Source organism: Chiloscyllium plagiosum, unplaced genomic scaffold (assembly GCF_037043375.1).
Source record: "Chiloscyllium plagiosum isolate Xiang-an unplaced genomic scaffold, Cpla_swu_hap1 HiC_scaffold_27, whole genome shotgun sequence".
Taxonomy (NCBI): domain Eukaryota; kingdom Metazoa; phylum Chordata; class Chondrichthyes; order Orectolobiformes; family Hemiscylliidae; genus Chiloscyllium; species Chiloscyllium plagiosum.
Genome location: NW_028270165.1, coordinates 4,863,972 through 4,881,836, shown reverse-complemented (window position 1 = coordinate 4,881,836; position 17,865 = coordinate 4,863,972). Strand labels below are relative to the sequence as shown.

At 45.6% G+C, this 17,865-nt stretch overlaps 1 protein-coding gene across 4 annotated transcripts in view; it reads right to left on the bottom strand.

The window, feature by feature from the left end:
• LOC148142918 (uncharacterized) overlaps positions 1 to 17,865 on the bottom strand; it is a 229,520-nt gene that overhangs the window by 3,855 nt on the left and 207,800 nt on the right. Inside the window, exons 1-2 of one of the 4 annotated variants that reach the window (XM_087973894.1) lie at positions 16,541 to 16,598; positions 12,602 to 12,774 (exon numbers count right to left, since the gene is read on the bottom strand). The exons of 2 other annotated variants lie outside the window; for them this stretch is intronic. The gene's annotated coding sequence lies outside the window, so the exon portion shown is untranslated. Of the gene's footprint in view, positions 1 to 3,712; positions 3,798 to 12,601; positions 12,775 to 16,540; positions 16,599 to 17,865 lie in introns of those variants that run through there. One more of the 4 variants, XM_087973892.1, reaches the window with a different exon arrangement.

The window sequence follows — 17,865 nt, the reverse complement described above, 5'->3', positions numbered from 1 at the left end:
ACACATTCAGACACACCGTTTTTAGTTTCCATTTTTGTGATCTTTAGAATCCAGTTTTGATTGCTGGTATATTTACTCTCCTTGTCCCTTTCTCGCATTCTCTGATGTTCATTTCCACATCACGACATTGCTCACCAGCCTTGATTTGGATTGGCCAGGCTAAATTTCCCAAAGTGTCCAGGGATGTGCAGGTTCGGTGGGTTAGCCATGGGAAATGCAGAGTTATAGTTCCATAGTAATAGAAGCAGGAGTAGGCCATTGGCTCATCGAGCCTCCTCAGCCATTCATTAAGCTCATGACTGACCTATCCATCGTCTCAGCTACTCCTACCTCCATTGTCCCAACTCCCCTTAATTCCCCTACCATTGCAAAAACCCATCCAACTGTGTCTTGAATATACTTAATGAAGCTGCCTCTCCTGATTCCTTGGCAGAAAATTCCATAGATTCACTACTCTCCAGGAAAAGCAGTTCCTCCTCATCTCTGTCCTAAATCTATTCCCCCTATTGAGTCTGAGTCTCATCTACCAGCAGAAATGACTGGATAGGGTAGGGCTTCATCCCCACAGTTCAATGAATTCTCACTTTCCAAGATGTATTCACTCATTCAGTTGCTGTCTCACAAATAAAAGTTTTAATTACAACTTCTTCTGTTCCCAGTCAAAGCAAAACATCTTTGAAAGCTGCTCTGAAAATCCAGTCTTCACAACCACACATCTGCTTTCACCGAAGATGATTAGAGTCATACAGCACAGAAACAGACCCTTCAACCCAACTCATCTGTGCCAACAAGAAATCCTAAATTAATCTAAATCATTTGTCAGCATTTGGGCTATATCCCCCTAAACTCTTCCACTTCATATTCCCATCCAGATGCCTTTGAAATTTTGTAGTAATTGTATCAGACTCCATCACCCTCTTTGAAAACGTTGCTCCTCTGGTCCTTTTTAAATCATTCCCTCTCACCGCAAACATATGCCGTCTAGTTTTGGACTCCCTTACCCTGGGTACCCATCCTATCCTGCCCCTTATAAACATCTATAAGGTCACCCCTCAACCTCCAGTGCTCCACGGAAAATTTTCACCGGCCTATTTAACCTCTTTCTGTGTCTTAAACACTCCAACTCTGGCAACAGCCTTGAAAAACCTTTCTGAACCCTTTCAAAGTTTCACAACATCTTTCCTGTAGCAGGGAGACCAGAACTGAACACAGTATTCTAAAAGTGGCCTAACCAATGTCCTGTACAGCCACTCCATGACCTCCTAAGACTCACTTTTAAGGAACAATGACCTGCACTCCAAGATCCCTCTGTTTTGTGACACTCCCCTTAACTGTGCCAGTCCTGCCTGGATTGCTTGACCAAAATGCAACACCTCATATTTCTCTAAATTAAACTCCATCTGCCACTCCTCGGTCCATTGGCCCATCCGATCAATTCTAATTTACAGCAAACTCTTTTTTCTCTCTTATTCCCTGGAAGCTGAAAATCTCCATCTCACACACTCTCCCTCCAATCTCACTTTGCTGAACCTAATCCCTGCTGTACCTCATCCTGAAGGGTCTGGTTCATGCTGATTAACAGGTGGCACAAAGCTAGTTCCGTTTTTGACTAAAAGCTTTTCCCTGGCTCAAGGGGACTCTGTCCATGACTTTTTTCAGAGAGGTAATAAACCGGCCGGGTTCTGATCAGTCTGGTTTGAACGTGGATGAAACGGATTTTGAAAGGCCTTTTGTTGATATGTAAACAGGTGTGACTTCAGGCCAAATTGGTCATGTTTTAGAAGTGACCTGTATAAAGAAAGGGGAGTGAGCTGAGCAGTTTTAGTTCAGTATTGAACTGGTTGGCAGTTCAACAGGGAGCTATGTGGAAACTCTCTCTCTTTTCCACCCCTCAACTTCAACCTATAAGCATGTGTTCCATTTATACTGGTTTTCAAAGGGAGTTGGCTTATTGGGACTGTTGTGTATATTCAGAACAGCATAACTGAGTCTAGTTGGCAAGGTTGAGTTCTGTAGGGGTTCTTTATTCTGATCTTTATGTTTCATTGTGTTATTTTGTGAATAAATTTTTGTCTGTTTTAAAATCTAGTAGTCAACCGAGCCAACTCACTCCAGGTAATTTTCACTGTCCACTTACCAAATCAAATTGCAAAGTTATGGTCTGGGGCTGCCTGCTTAAGAATGTTTTGAGTGGTCTGGCTTAGTCCATAACACAGACCCACACTCTCACACAGGGGAGATATAATTGAAACATACAGAACATTGAAAGGCCTCAACAAAGTGAGCATTGGGAAGATGTTTGCATTGGCGGGAGAGACCAGAACCTGAAAGAGACTAGAAAAGGGAAGACCTGCTAGAAGGGAGATAAGGAGAAACTTTTCAGCCAGAGAGTGGTGAATCTGTGGAATTTATTGCAACATGAGGCTGTGGAGGCTAGGTCACTGAGGGTATTTAAAACTGAGATAGATAGGTTCATGAGTATCAAGGGGATCAAGGGTTACAGGGAGGAAGTGGGAGAATGAGGTTGAGAAACTTATCAACCACGGTTGTGTGGTATGAGTAGACCTGATGTGCTGAATGATCTCATTTCTGCTCCTATGTTTTATGGTCTCTTGCTGTCTTGGACACAGTGTGAGAGAATTGGGAGCAGGAGTAGCCATTTGGTCTTTTGAGCATGCAGCAGCACTGAACAGATCATAACTGGATATGAATATACCGACATCTAAGTGGATAGGCTGGGACTTGTTTCACAGGAGCACAGGAAGTTGAGAAGTTTATAAAATCAAGAGGGGTGTCAATGAGGTGAGTGGCTGATGCTGTTTCCTTCAGATGGGGGTTTCAAGATTAGGGAGCAAACTTTTAAGGAGAGAGGAGAAAGATTTTAAAAAGACATGAGGAACACCTGTTTTTGAAAGAGAGGGGTTTGTGTGTGGAATCAATACCCTAAGGAAGTGGTGGATATAGGTACATTTAAAAGACATTTGGATAAGTACATGAGTAGGAAAGGTTCAGACGGATATGGGCCAAACTACATGGGTCTAGTTTAGTTTGTGAATATATTCAGCATGGACTAGTTGGGCTGAAGTGTCTGTTTCTGTGCTGTATGACTCTGTAACTGTTCTGTACTGGTCTTAAAACCATTATTTTTGCCTTCCCCCATCACCATCCACTTTTTTGTTGTTCAGAAATCAGATGAACGCAGGCTTGAATATATTCAATGGCTGCCTGATCACAGAAAGCAATCCCAACTTCTGAACTCTTGCTAATATACCACTTGCCTTGCTGATTGCCAGTCTGACAACTGGCAGTGACTGGTGTGGAAGGATGTTGAGGCCCCTTTGTACATCCACACATCATTCCTGACGAAGGTCTCGTGTCCAAATCATCAACAATCCTGGTCCTCGGATGCTGCCTGACTTGCTGTGCTTTTCCAGCACCACACCTTTCGACTCTAATCTCCAGCATGTGCAGCCCTCACTTTCTCCACATCCCACTATATCACCATTTAAACAATGCACCTTTTTTCTGCATTTTCTTCCACAGCAAAGGCAAAATCAACACATTGTGGTAATACATTTGCCAATGAGGACACAGACCTGGACCAACGCTTGCAGAGTCTGTTCCCCCAACCCCCGATTCACCCCATTTCCTTTCAGTTGCTGCAAGTCAACAACTGAAGCTCAGAATTTAGAAAAGAGAGTGCCGTACTCACAGATGTTGGACAGAGGAAGGAGGTTGCAGTCTGGCGTGAAGTTCAATCTTTATTCAGAGAGAGAGGAGCAACAACAGCAACTTCCGAAGCTCAGACAATAGCGGCGCTCTGATTGGCAGGAGGACCAGTCTCTTTCCGGTCCTCCAGTGCCTCCTATTGGTCCATCAAAAGAAGGGCGCGAGCCGCGTGCGCGGACACCGAGCAGCTGGCGCAGTTTTCTTGCTGACTCCGAGGAGCATGCGCAGTACTTGCTGCCACAGAGACGCTGGAGACCCTGGGAGGTGGTATTACTGACAGATTTGAAGTGTCCAATTGCCAATAGGAGAAAAAAAGGCTGGAGCCACTTTCTTTTCCCATCTGTGGCTCGACTTCTTAGTCCTTTTGCATTTGTTTGGCTGCTCAACTTTTGTATATCTTTTCCCCAGGGTTGGGGGTCCTAAACTAGAGGGCATAGGTTTAGGGTAAGTGGGGAAAATTTGAGGGACTTCGGATTAGAAAGAAAAACAGTGTGAAAGTTAATTGGCCTCAACAAATGCCCTCTCTTACACCACAACAAAAATAGATTATTCACAGCCTATTGGTCACTCAGTGGGAAGAATGTTGTGAAACTTGAAAGGATTCAGAAATGACTTATAAGGATGTTGTTAGGTTTGGAGCTACAGGGAGAGGCTGAAAAGGCTGGGACTGTTTTCCCTGGAGTATTGGAGGCTGAGGGGGTAACCTTATAGAGGTTTATAAAATCATGAGGGGCATAGATAATGTAAATAGACAAGATATTTCCCCTGGGGTGGGGAGGTCCAGAAGTAGAAGAAGTAGAAGTAGTTTAGGGTGAGAGGGGAAAACTTAAAAGTGTCCTATGGGGCAATTTGTTTCACGCAGAGAGTGGTGTGTAAATTGAATGAGCTGCCAGAGGAAGTGATACCTTTTAAATGTTGTAATTGTATCTGGATGGGGACATGAACAGGAAGGTTTACAGGGATATGGGCAAAGTGCTGGCAAATGAGACTAGGTTAATTTAGGATATCTGGTCAGTCGGGACCAAAGGCTTTGTTTCTGTGCTCTACAATTCTATGATTCTTTTTCGACATAGTCTGATCCAATTTTACAAGACTAGGAATACGACATTCACCCATTACAGCCTGTCCTCAACTGTGGCCTAACTGTGCATATTTCAATGAGAGTTTCAAAAGATGTCTGCAGCTTTTTTATAAAATTAGACATGCTTTAATAATGTTTCTGAATATATCATTTTAGCTATTCTTAATTTTAAAAATAAGCTATTTCCCAGGTAGAGTCATCACCATCCATTCTCTCTCCCTTTTCTTATCGGTTCCTAAATCCTGGCACCAGGCAGACACCAATATCATCTGGCCTCCAGCTGGCAACTGCAGAGAACGGAGACAATCCCTGACCCAATCAGAAGGCTGTCCTGAGGGGAATGACCGTCTCCCAGAATAAAGTGTCCGGTTAAGATCACCCCCACCCACCTACCACCACAGTGTCTGCAGCCTGGCTTCCAGCTGAATCTGAGCCGAAGGTCCTCCAGTGTGTGTTTACCCTGAATGATAGCATCCAGAGCCTCCCACCTTCTGCGAGACAAGTACCACTCTGTCTTCTCCGATGTGTGTTGTGTCACTGCTTAACTGTTTCCAGTGGCTGAGCAGAGGTTGATGGCCAAGTTCATAACCCATGAGGATAACCTTGGGTGACCCCACTACACTCTGCACTCTCTCTCACTCACGCAGACCCTCTCTCACACACATGGTCTCTCTCAGACACACACAAACCCACCACTGCACACACCCTCACAGGCTCATACATCATACACACATGCAAAAACACACACACTACTCTCTCATGCACGCACATACATACATGTCCATGGGACGAATTTGCGTTTGCTGTGTTATATTTGCAGATAGATTCAATGTGTGCTTTTTGTGGAAAAATCAGCAGGCAGTTAATGAAGGCAATCAATCCATGTAATATTTTATCAACTCATACTTTGGAAATAGAACCAGTCTGATTCAAGATTGCGATACAGACAGACCGAACCTCTCACCTTTCATGCATTGTCTGAGCTGAGATGTCACCGAATTTGAGAACCTGAATTAAAAGTAGTTCTGGGATTTACATATTAATGAACAGAAACCTGCAACTCATTCTAAAAGATGGAAGACTTAACAGCAATCAAGGTTTGTTCAATATATCCTATCAGTTGCATGAAACTGTGATCTTTTGCTATAAAAGATGTGTCTTCTGATCCTGCTCCACTGCAGTTCCCACATCAGCAGTTTCCTTCCCATAAAAGGTTGTGAGTGAATCAAATGGGGGTTCCCCCTCCCCTCCCTGACAATTGTTTCGTTGTTAGAAATCTGGAGTTCAGAATCTAACCGAATTCCAATTCCGCCATCAGCCTTGGAAGCTCCCGGAACTGGGTTGATAGTCCAGTCGATAAAGGCACTCAGCCGTCACTGCTTTAAACCCCCTGCGATGGCATGTGAACTCTCTGGTGCCTCCGCAGGTGGGAGGAGCGGCTAAAGCTCTTTCCGCACTGAGAGCAGGTGAACGGCCTCTCCAGCAGGTCAGAGGTCTGGGTAAAGACCTTCCTGCACTCTGGGCAGCTGAAGGGCCTCTCCCCTGTGTGGACCCGCTGGTGCTTTAGCCTGTCGGAGGAACTGTTGAAGGCCTTCCTGCACTCTGTGCAGGGGAATGGCCTCTCCCCTGTGTGGACCCGCTGGTGGGTCAGCAGGGCGAAGGAATTGCTGAAGCCCTTCCCGCACTCGGTGCAGAGGAACAGCCTCTCCCCAGTGTGGACCTGACGGTGGGCCAACAGGGTGGAGGTCTGGGTAAAGCCCTTCCCGCATGTGGAGCACCTGAAGGGCCGCTCCCCCGTGTGGACCCGCCGGTGCCTCAACAGGTCAGAGCAATTGCTGAAGGCCTTCCCACACTCGGGGCAGCTGAAGGGCCTCTCCCTGGTGTGTACCCGCCGGTGCCTCACCAAGTCGGAGGAATTGCTGAAGGCCTTCCCGCACTCTGTGCAGGGGAATAGCCTTTCCCCGGTGTGACTGCGACGATGAATCGCCAGAGCAGATGGGAAACGGAAGCCTTTCCCACAGTCGCCACACTTCCACAGTTTCTCCACGGGGCGGGATTCCTCTGGTTTCTCCATGGCCAAAGCTTCAGCTGCACACAACACGTGTAGAGCTCCTCCCCTCTGTGAATTCCTCTTCCCAGGCCTGATAACTGTTTCAGGCTCCACACTCCGTGCACTCCAACAGTAGGGTCTCTCGTCCAGTCCCACTGATGCCGAGAACGGACTGAAACAGGAACCAAAACGTTTTGCTCCTTCTCACAGAATCAGTCAAAAATGGTTGTGGTCCCGATGGATTGAGTGACTGTCAGACATTGACGTCAAAGCGAGGACTGCAGACACTGGAGAGTCAGTATCGAAAAGTGCGGCACTGGAAAAGCACAGCAAGTCAGGCAGCACCTGAGGAGCAGGAGGGTCGACATTTTGGGCATAAGTTCTTCATCTGTTGATTTTGAAACTTCCGTCTTCAGATCTTCAAATACTCTGTCAAAAGAGATTACAAAATTCATTACTGTCAGTCCAGAATAAAAATTCAGAACAAGCAATTTGTTTGTGTTGTTATTCCACAAAATTGAAAGCACTATCCCACTCTCTCTCCTCCCCGCCCTCCGCTCTAACTCATTCTCCTGAAGGTGTTGATTCAGGATCGTATAGGGGCAGAAAAGCAAAGACGTCAAGACTGACATCTCTGAGTTTTGGATAACTCCACCTGAAATTTAATATCTTTCACAACACTGGGATATTGCTGAGAGTGAGCAGGTTGGATTTTGGGAAGCAAAAAAATCTCAATTCAGGGTGAATCTGCAATGCAGCTTTTTGAAGAACAACCAGACAAAATGGTTAACATTCCCAGGAAGTGGGGGGGTAAGCAAAATGAGACATCAAGGCATTGACACCACCACCAGAGAGAAACTGAACATAGACATGACAAACATTTGTGGAAAGCCAGAGTCATCGAGATGTACAGCACAGAAACAGACACTTCAGTCAAATTCCTCTGTGCCCAACCAGATATCCAAAATTAATCTCGTCCCAACACTTTGCCCATATCCCTTTGAACCCTTCCTTTTCATACACTCATGCTGATGACTTTTAAATATTGTCATTGTACCAGCCTTCACCACTTCCTTTGGCAGCTCATTCCATACATGCACCATCCTCTGCGTGAAAATGTTGCCCCTTAGGTCTCTTTGCAGTCTCCCTCCCCCTGCCCTCACCTTAAATCTATTACCCTTGAGTTCTGGACTCCCCATCCCAAGGAAAAGACCTCGTCTATTTACCCAATCCATGCCCCTCATGATTTTAAAAAGTCTATCAGATTACTCCTCACACTCTGATGCACTAGGGAAAACAGCAACACCCAATCCTTCCAACCCCTCCTTCCCCGGGTAATTAAGACACATATCTGAGTTTGCAGAGTCTGCTCCCTCCCTGGGTTCACTCCAGTTGCTACAAGTGAACAAATTTCTTTCTCCCCGCACTCCACCCACTGCTTCCCCCCTCCCCCCCTTCCTGAACAGTTAACAAAAATCCCTTCTCTTCAGAGAACCCTCACTGTTCTAAGAAGTCCACACCAACCTCCAAATGGCAACCTCACCACACCCATTCCCCTACTCCTATTGCTCTACATTTACCCATTGACAAATACATCTAACCTGCACATCCCTGGGCACTGTGGGTAATTTAGCACCGCCAATCCACCCTAACCTGAACATCCCTGGGCACTATGGGTAATTTGGCCTGGCCAATCAAACCTTACCTGGACAAAGTTGAAAATCATAACACCAGGTTATCATCCAATGGGTTTATTTGGAAGCACTAGCATTTGGAGCGCTGCTCCTTCATCAGGTGGCTGTGGAGTGTAAGATCATAAGACACAGAATTTCTGGAAAAGCATTACAGTATCCTGGCATTGAAATGATAGATTGAACAAATCTGGATCGCTAAGTCTTTCATCTTTTACAATGGATTGCAGATATCATTAATATGTAAATCCCAGAACTTCCTGTAAGGCACCTTCCCAGGATAACTTTAAGGCTTTATAACAAAAGGAGACACCTCTGCTCAAACAATGCATTAAAGGTGTAAGGTCAGAATTTGTCTGTATCCTAGTTTAGAGTCAGACTGGTTCTATTTCCAATGTGGAATTTACAAAATATTACATATATTAACCGCCTGCAGATTGTGCATTTTTTGAGGAAAATAGAATGCATATGCAAATATCATTCTGCAAACACAAATTCACCCCCATGGACTTGTGCATGTGTGTGCATGAGAGAGAGAAAAAGTCTGTTTCCATGCTGTATATCTCTATGTCAATTTGACAACAGATACTTTTTTTTCTGTTGGTATAAATATTATTGTAAATCATAGTGGGTACTAATAGCTCGATGTAAGGGTGAGAGAATTCCTCAAATAAGGCACTGTAGGAATCCTGGGAGAATAGTATTTCTGGTTTACTTCCTATTGAACAATATAAAGCACAAGCACCTACTTATTTCTAATTTTGGTTCACATTTCTTGTTTTATTCCCTGCTATGACTACACTCGGTGTCTGGATGGTTAACAGGCTGGGAGATTGTGGGTCTGGATTGACTTATTGTTCCGGAAGGTGTTAAAAAAAAAAGAGGGCAAAGCATCAGCAGAAATCCAGGAAGGGTGAGAAATCAGGACCTGAAATCTGAGCTGACACCAGATTACCCTGTGATCAGTGCTTTGATTACCTGTGCACCCTCTACCTTTATCACCTCCTCAATATTGAGGATCCAATCCTTGTCATCCTGGAGCCATATCTCTGTAAGGAGTCCCATATTTTAATTGAAGGAGTTCCCTTCAACGTGTGCAGTCAATTCATTCGCTTTTGCTGCAATGCAGCACACATTCAGACAAACCATTTTTAGTTTCAGTTTTTGTGATCTTTAGAATCCAGTTTCGATTGCTGGGACATTTACTCTCCATGTCTTTCTGTCATTCTCGGATGTTCATTTTTCACATCACTGTATTGCTCACTGGCCTGGATTTGGATTGGCCATGCTAAATTGTCCATAGTATCCAGAGATGTGCAGGTTAGGTGGGTTAGCCATGGGAAATGCAGGGTTAGAGTTTCATAGTAATAGAAGCAGGAGTAGGTCATTTGTCCTGTCGAGCCTGCTTCGCCATTCATTTAGATCATGATTGATCTCTCCATTGTCCCAGCTTCTCCTCCCTGCATTGTCCCAACTACCCTTAATACCTTTACCATGCAAAAACCCATCTAACTGTGTCCTGAATATACTCAATTAAGCTGCCTCTACGGCTTCCCTGGGCAGAGAGTTACATAGATTCACGATTCTCTGGGAAAAGCAGTTCCTCCTCATCTCTATCCTAAATCTACTCCAACTAATCTTGAGGTCTGGTCTCACCTACCAGCAGAAATGACTGGATAGGGTAGGGTTTCATCCCCACAGTGCAATGAAATCCCACTTTCCACAAAATCTCAGATGTACTCACTCACTCAGGTGCTATCTCATAAATGAAAGATTTCATTGTAACTTCTTCTGCTCCCAGTAAGGACAAAACATCTTTGAAGGCTGCTCTGAAAGTCCAGTCTTCACAATGACACTTCTGGTTTCACCAAAGACCAGACAGTCATACAGCACAGAAACAGTCCAACTCATATATGCCGCCCAGATATCCTAACTTAATCTCGTCCCATTTACCAGCATTTGGCCCATAGCCCTCTAAATGCTTCCTATTCTTGTACCCATCCAGATGCCTTTTAAATGCTGTAATTGTATCAGGCTCCACCCCTTCCTGTGACAGCTCATTCAATACATACACCACTTTCCGCGTGAAACAAGTTGCCCTTCATGTCCCTTTTAAATCATTCCCCTCTCACCTCAAACATTTGCTCTCTAGTTTTGCATTCACCCTATCCATGCCCCTTATAAATATTTATAAGGTCACCCCTGAACGTCCAATGCTCCAGGAAAATATCCCTGACCGATTCTCTGTCGATCAAACCCTCCAACTCTGACAATAGCCTTTCAAGTCTTTTCTGACCCCTTTCAAAGTTTCACACCATCTTTCCTGTAGCAGGGAGACCAGAACTGAATGCAGTATTTTAAAACTGGCCTAACCAATGTCCTGTACAGCCACAACATGACCTCCCAATTCCGATACTCAATGCTCTGACTAATAAAGGAAAGCATACAAAATGCCTTCTTCACTGTTCTGGCTACCTGAGACTGCACTTTCAAGGAACAATGAACCTGCACTCCAAGGTCTCTTTGTTCTGAAACACTCTCTTAACTGTGCTGCCTGGATTGCCTTACCATAATGCAAACATCACATTTCCCTAAATTAATCTCCATCTGCCACTCCCTGGCCCATTGCCCCATCCAATCAATTCTAATTTATAGCAAACTCTCTGTAATTCTTATTCCCTGGAAGTACAAAATCTCTACCCCACACACTCCCTCCATTCTGACTTTGCTGAACCTAATCCCTGCTGTACCTCATCCTGAAGGGTCTGGTTCATGCCGATTAACAGGGTCACACTCAGGGGAATCTAACTGAAACAAACAGAATACTCAATGGCCTGGACGAGTTGATGTTGGGAAGATGTTTCCATTGGAAGGAGAGACTAGCAGCCGAGGGCACAGCCTTAGAGTAAAGGGAAGACCTTTCAGAATGGAGATTAGGAGAAATTTCTTTAGCCAAAGAGTGGTGAACTGATGGAATTCATTGCCAAAGAAGGCTGTGGAGGCCAGGTAACTGAGGATAGTTAACACTGAGACAGAAACAGTTCTTGAGTATCAAGGGGATCGAGGGTTACAGGGAGAAAACAGGAGAATGGGGCTGAGACACTTATCAGCCGCAGACCCAGTGGGCTGAATGGCTTAATTTCTGCTGTTATGAATAGGAAAGGTTCAGAGATATATAGGCCAAACAAGGTAGGACTAGTTTAGTTTATGAATGTAGTCAGCATGAAATCAAGTATCTGTTTCTGTGCTGTATGATTCTGTAACTGTTCTTAAAACCATTTTTTCTGTTCCCTCATAACCATCCACTTCATTGTTGTTCAAAAATCAGATGAACTCAGCCTTGAATATATTCAATGACCACCTAACCGCAGGAATGTCCCACCCCACTTCTGAACTCAATTCCTCTTGCTAATACACCACTTGCCCTGCTGACTGCTTAGTGCACCTGTCTGACAACGGGTATTGACTGGTGTAGAAAGACACTGAAACCTCTGTACATCCACATAACGTTCCTGATGAACGGCTCGTGTCCAAAACGTCAACTCTCCTGGTCCTCGGATGCTGTCTGACCCGCTGTTGTTTTCCAGAGTCACACTTGTCAACACTGATCTCCAGCATCTGCACTCCTCACTTTCTCCATATCCCAACATGTCACCATTAAAACAATGCACCTCCTTTCTGCTTTCTCACATTGTGGTAATGCATTTGCCATGTGTTTGCCAATTGAGACACAAATCTGGACCAACATTTCGAGACAAAAAAAGTGAGTACTGCAAATGCCGGAGATTAGAGTCGAGAGTGTGGTGCTGGAAAAGCACGCAGGTCAGGCAGCATCTGAGGAGCAGGAAAACGTCGATTTTCTTGCTCCTCGGACGCTGCCTGACCTGCTATGCTTTTCCCGCACCACACTCTCGACCAATATTTCTACACTCTGTCCCCTCCCTGAATTCACTCCCTTTCCTTTCAGTTGTTGCAAGTCAACAATTGAACGCCAGAATGATAAAAAAAAAAAGTGGAATAGGTGGCGAGAAAAGAGAGTGCTGTACTCACAGTTGTTGGACAGAGGAAGAAAGTTGCAGTTTGGGGTAAAGCTCAATCTTCATTCAGAGAGTCAGGAGCAGCAGTAGCAACTTCAGAAGCTCATTATCCAACTTCCGCATTCAGACAATAGCGGTGCTCTGATTGGCAGGAGGACAAGACACCTTCCGGTCCTCCCGAGTTTCCTATTGGTACATCAAATGTAGGTCATGAGTCGTTTGTGTGTACAACCAGGAGCATGCACAGTCTTTTGCTGACACCAATGGACATGCGCAATACTTGCTGACACCGAGGGGCATGCGCATTATGCTCTTCAGAGATGCTGACGTGACTGACAGATTTGAAGTGTCCAATTGGACCGCATTCTGGGGAAGGTGGGACCTGTACAAGCAGGACGGGTTACACCTGAACCAGAAGGGCACCAATATCCTGGGGGGTAGGTTTAAACTAATTTGGCAGGGGGATGGGATCCGGACTTGTAGTCCAGCAAGTAGGCTAGCTGTTTGTCAGGATGTCCAAGGAAGCTGTGAAGAAGGAAGCACAGACAGGGAATACTTGCGGACACAGAGATGGGTTCAAATGTGTATACTTCAACGCAAGGAGTATCAGAAATAAGGTGGGTGAACTTAAGGCGTGGATCGGTACCTGGGACTACGATGTTGTGGCCATCACAGAAACGTGGATAGAAGAGGGACAGGAATGGTTATTGGAGGTTCCTGGTTACAGATGTTTCAGTAAGATTAGGGAGGGTGGTAAAAAAGGAGGGGGGGTGGCGTTGCTAATTAGAAATGGTATAACGGCTGCAGGAAGGCAGTTCAAGGGGGATCTGCCTTTGGAGATAGTATGGGCTGAAGTCACAAATAGGAAAGGTGCAGTCACCTTGTTGGGTGTTTACTATAGGCCCCCCAACAGCAGCAGAGATGTGGAGAAACAGATTGGGAAACAGATTTTGGAAAGGTGCAGAAGCCACAGGGTAGTAGTCATGAGCGATTTCAACTTCCCAAATATTGATTGGGAGCTCTTTAGATCAAATAGATTGGATGGGGCGGTGTTTGCGCAGTGTGTCCAGGAAGCTTTTCTAACTAGTATGTAGATTGTCCGACCAGAGGGGAGACCATATTGGATTTGGTACTCGGTAATGAACCGGGACAAGTGATGGGCTTGTTAGTGGGTGAACATTTTGGTGATGGTGACCACAGTTCTGTGACTTTGACCTTGGTTATGGAGAGAGATAGGTGCGTGCAACAGGGTAGGTTTTACAATTGGGGGAAGGGTAATTATGATGCTGTAAGACAGGATCTGAGGAGCATAAGTTGGGAGCATAGGCTGTCAGGGAAGGATGTCGTGGAAATGTGAAACTTTTTCAAGGAACAGATACGACGTGTCCTTGATATGTATGTACCTATCAGGCAGGAAAGAGATGGTCGTGTGAGGGAACCTTGGTTGATGAGGGAGGTTGAATGTCTTGTAAAGAGGAAGAAGGAGGCTTACATAAGGTTGAGGAAACAGGGTTCAGACAGAGCAGTGGAGGGATACAGGATAGCCAGAAGGGACCTGAAGAAAGGGATTAGGAGAGCTAAGAGAGGGCATGAAAAATCTTTGGTGGATAGGATCAAGGATAACCCAAAGGCATTTTATGCATATGTGAGAAACATGAGAATGACGAGAACGAGGGTAGGTCCGATCAAGGACAGTAGTGGGAGACTGTGTATTGAGTCGGAAGAGATAGGAGATGTCTTGAATGAGTACTTTTCTTCAGTATTTACGAACGAGAGGGACCGTATTGTTGAAGAGGAGAGTGTGAAACGGACTGGTAAGCTAGAGGAGATACTTGTTAGGAAGGAAGATGTGTTGGACATTTTGAACAACTTGAGGATAGACAAGTCCCCCGGGGCCTGACGGGATATATCCCAGGATTATGTGGGAAGCAAGAGAGGAAATTGCAGTACCATTGGCAATTATCTTTTCATCTTCACTGTCAACGGAGGTGGTACCAGGGGACTGGAGAGTGGCGAATGTTGTGCCCCTGTTCAAAAAAGGGAATAGGGATAACCCCGGGAACTACACGCCAGTTAGTCTTACTTCGGTGGTAGGCAAAGTAATGGAAAGGGTACTGAGGGATAGGATTTATGAGTATCTGGAAAGACACTGCTTGATCAGGGACAGCCAGCACGGATTTGTGAAGGGTAGGTCTTGCCTTACAAGTCTTATTGAATTCTTTGAGGAGGTGACCAAGCATGTGGATGAGGGTAGAGCAGTGGATGTAGTGTACATGGATTTTAGTAAGGCATTTGATAAGGTTCCCCATGGTAGGCTTATGCGGAAAGTCAGGAGGTATGGGATAGAGGAAAATTTGGCCAATTGGATAGAAAACTGGCTAACCGGTCGAAGTCAGAGAGTGGTGGTAGATGGCAAATATTCAGCCTGGAGCCCAGTTACAAGTGGAGTTCCGCAGGGATCAGTTCTGGGTCCTCTGCTGTTTGTAATTTTTATTAATGACTTGGATGAGGGAGTCGAAGGGTGGGTCAGTAAATTTGCAGATGATACGAAGATTGGTGGAGTTGTGGATAGTGAGGAGGGCTGTTGTCGGCTGCAAAGAGACTTGGATATGATGCAGAACTGGACTGAGGAGTGGCAGATGGAGTTCAACCCTGCCAAGTGTGAGGTTGTCCATTTTGGAAAAACAAATAAGAATGCGGAATACAGGGTTAACGGTAGGGTTCTTAGTGGAGGTGGAGGAACAGAGGGATCTTGGGATCTATGTTCATAGATTTTTGAAAGTTGCCACTCAGGTGGATAGAGCTTGTAAGAAGGCCTCTGGTGTATTAGCGTTCATTAGCAGAGGGACTGAATTCAAGAGTCGTGAAGTGATGTTGCAACTGTACAGGACTTTGGTTAGGCCACATTTGGAGTACTGTATGCAGTTCTGGTCGCCTCACTTTAGGAAAGATGTGGAAGCTTTGGAGAGGGTGCAGAGAAGATTTACCAGGATGTTGCCTGGAATGGAGAATGGGTCGTACGAAGATAGGTTGAGAGGGCTAGGCCTTTTCTCGTTGGAACGGCGAAGGATGAGGGGTGACTTGATAGAGGTTTATAAGATGATCAGAGGAATAGATAGAGTAGACAGTCAGAAACTTTTTCCCCGGGTGCAACAGTGTGTTACAAGGGGACATTAATTTAAGGTGAAGGGTGGAAGGTATAGGGGAGATGTCAGGGGTGGGTTCTTTACCCAGAGAGTGGTGGGGGCATGGAATGCGCTGCCTGTGGGAGTGGCAGAGTCAGAATCTTTGGTGACCTTTAAGCGGCAATTGGATAAGTACATGGATGGGTGCTTAAGCTAGGACAAATGTTCGGCACAACATCGTGGGCCGAAGGGCCTGTTCTGTGCTGTATTGTTCTATGTTCTAAATGCCAATCGGAGGAAAAAAAAAGTTGAACCACAATTTGTTCCCCCCTGTGGCTCGACATTGTATTCCTTTTGCATTTTGGCTGGCTGCTCAACTTTTGTATATCTTTTCCCTCGGTTAGGGGAGTCACAAACTGGAGGGCATAGGTTTAGGTTGAGTGGGGAAAGATGAGGGACCAAAGGATGAGAAAAAACGTGAGACATTTAATTTATCTCAAGAAATGCCAGAACGAGAGGACATTAGTTTTGGGTGATTGGGGAAAGGTTTAAAAGGGACCTGAGGGGTAACTTGTTTCACGCAGAGGATGGCAAATGTATTGAATGAGCTACCGGAGTGGAGGCTGGTACAATTACAACTTTTAAAAGGCATCTGGATGGGTGTACGAATAGGAAGGTTTAAAGGGTTTGGGCCAAGTGTTGGCAAATAGGAGTAGATTAATTTAGGATATCTGGTCGGCACAGACCAAACTGTTTTATTCCATGCTCCATGACTCTATTTCTTCATAGTCTGAACCAATTTGACAATATTAGAATGGGCAACTCACCCCTTACAGCCTGTCCTCAACTGTGGCCAGACTGCACATGTTTCAACGCAAGTTTCAGTCAGATGCCTGCAGTTTTTTTAAAAATAGAATTGAACATGCTTTAATGTTGTTTCTGAGTAGCTATGCTCAATGTTAAAGATCAGCCATTTCTTGTGCACCCCCATCTCCCAGGTAGAGTCATCACCATCTGTCTCTCTCTTCTTAGAAGGGCTTGATACAGCGATCAAAGAGGGATGGAGGCATGAGAAATAATAGGTGGTGGGGTAAGAGAATGGTTGGGGGGGGCGGAGAGGAGCTGAGGGTGGGTGTCAAGAGAGAGAAAATGGACCGGGGGACAGAAAGAGAATGGACAGAGGACAGTGACACTATAAATCCCACCTTTCCCAGGACCACAGTAATCATTTCTCAATATACAAATGGCTAAAGCAGTAGAATCACATAATCCCTGCAGGCTATTCAGCCCATTCACCTCACACTGACCTTCCAAACAGCATCCCACCAGACCAACCCACTTACCGTACAACCCTGCAGTTCCCCATGGCTTACGCACCCGAAAATGCATATCCCTGGACACTTCAGCACAGCTGATCCACCCTAACCTGCAGATCTTTGGACTGTGGGAGGAAACTGGAGCACCTGAAGGAAACCCACGTAGACACAAGGGGGACAATGTACCAAAGTCACCTGAGGCTGGAATCAAACCCAGCACTGTGAGGCAGCAGTACTAACGACTGAGCCACCATGCCACCCAGAGCTTTGATGTTCTGCTTTGTTTTCATAGCTTCTGACTTCTCATGCGCCCTCAGCAGAAGCTCTCCCCTCCTGAGATTTGTGGACCACACCCACTGCAGCCTCCCTTTCCCACTTCTCCTGTCCTGAGCACGTCGGTTCCTGAACCTGGTGCCAGACAGACACTGATGCCATCTGGCCTCCTGCTGCTAACTGCAGAGAAAGACGACAATCACCTGTCAATATTCTGCCCCTTACCCCCAGCGCCCCCCCCTCCCACCACTCAGCCAGTTAGCTCCTCCCCGCTGCCCAATCTCAGATCCCCTTTACCTGTGTGATTCACACTCTCACCCTTCTGACCCTGTCCAATGACCTAATCAGAAGGCTCTGTCCAGAGGGGAATGACCATCTTCTGGAATAAAGTGTCCGGTTAACTTTCCCCATGACATGTCTGCAGCCTGGCTTCCAACTCCATCTCTCTGAGCCAAAGGTCTTCCTGCGTGTGTTTACCCTAAATCACAGCATCCAGAACCTCCCACCTTCTGCAAAGTGAAAGACAAGTCTCACCCTGCCCGCTCCAATGTGTGTACGTGTAG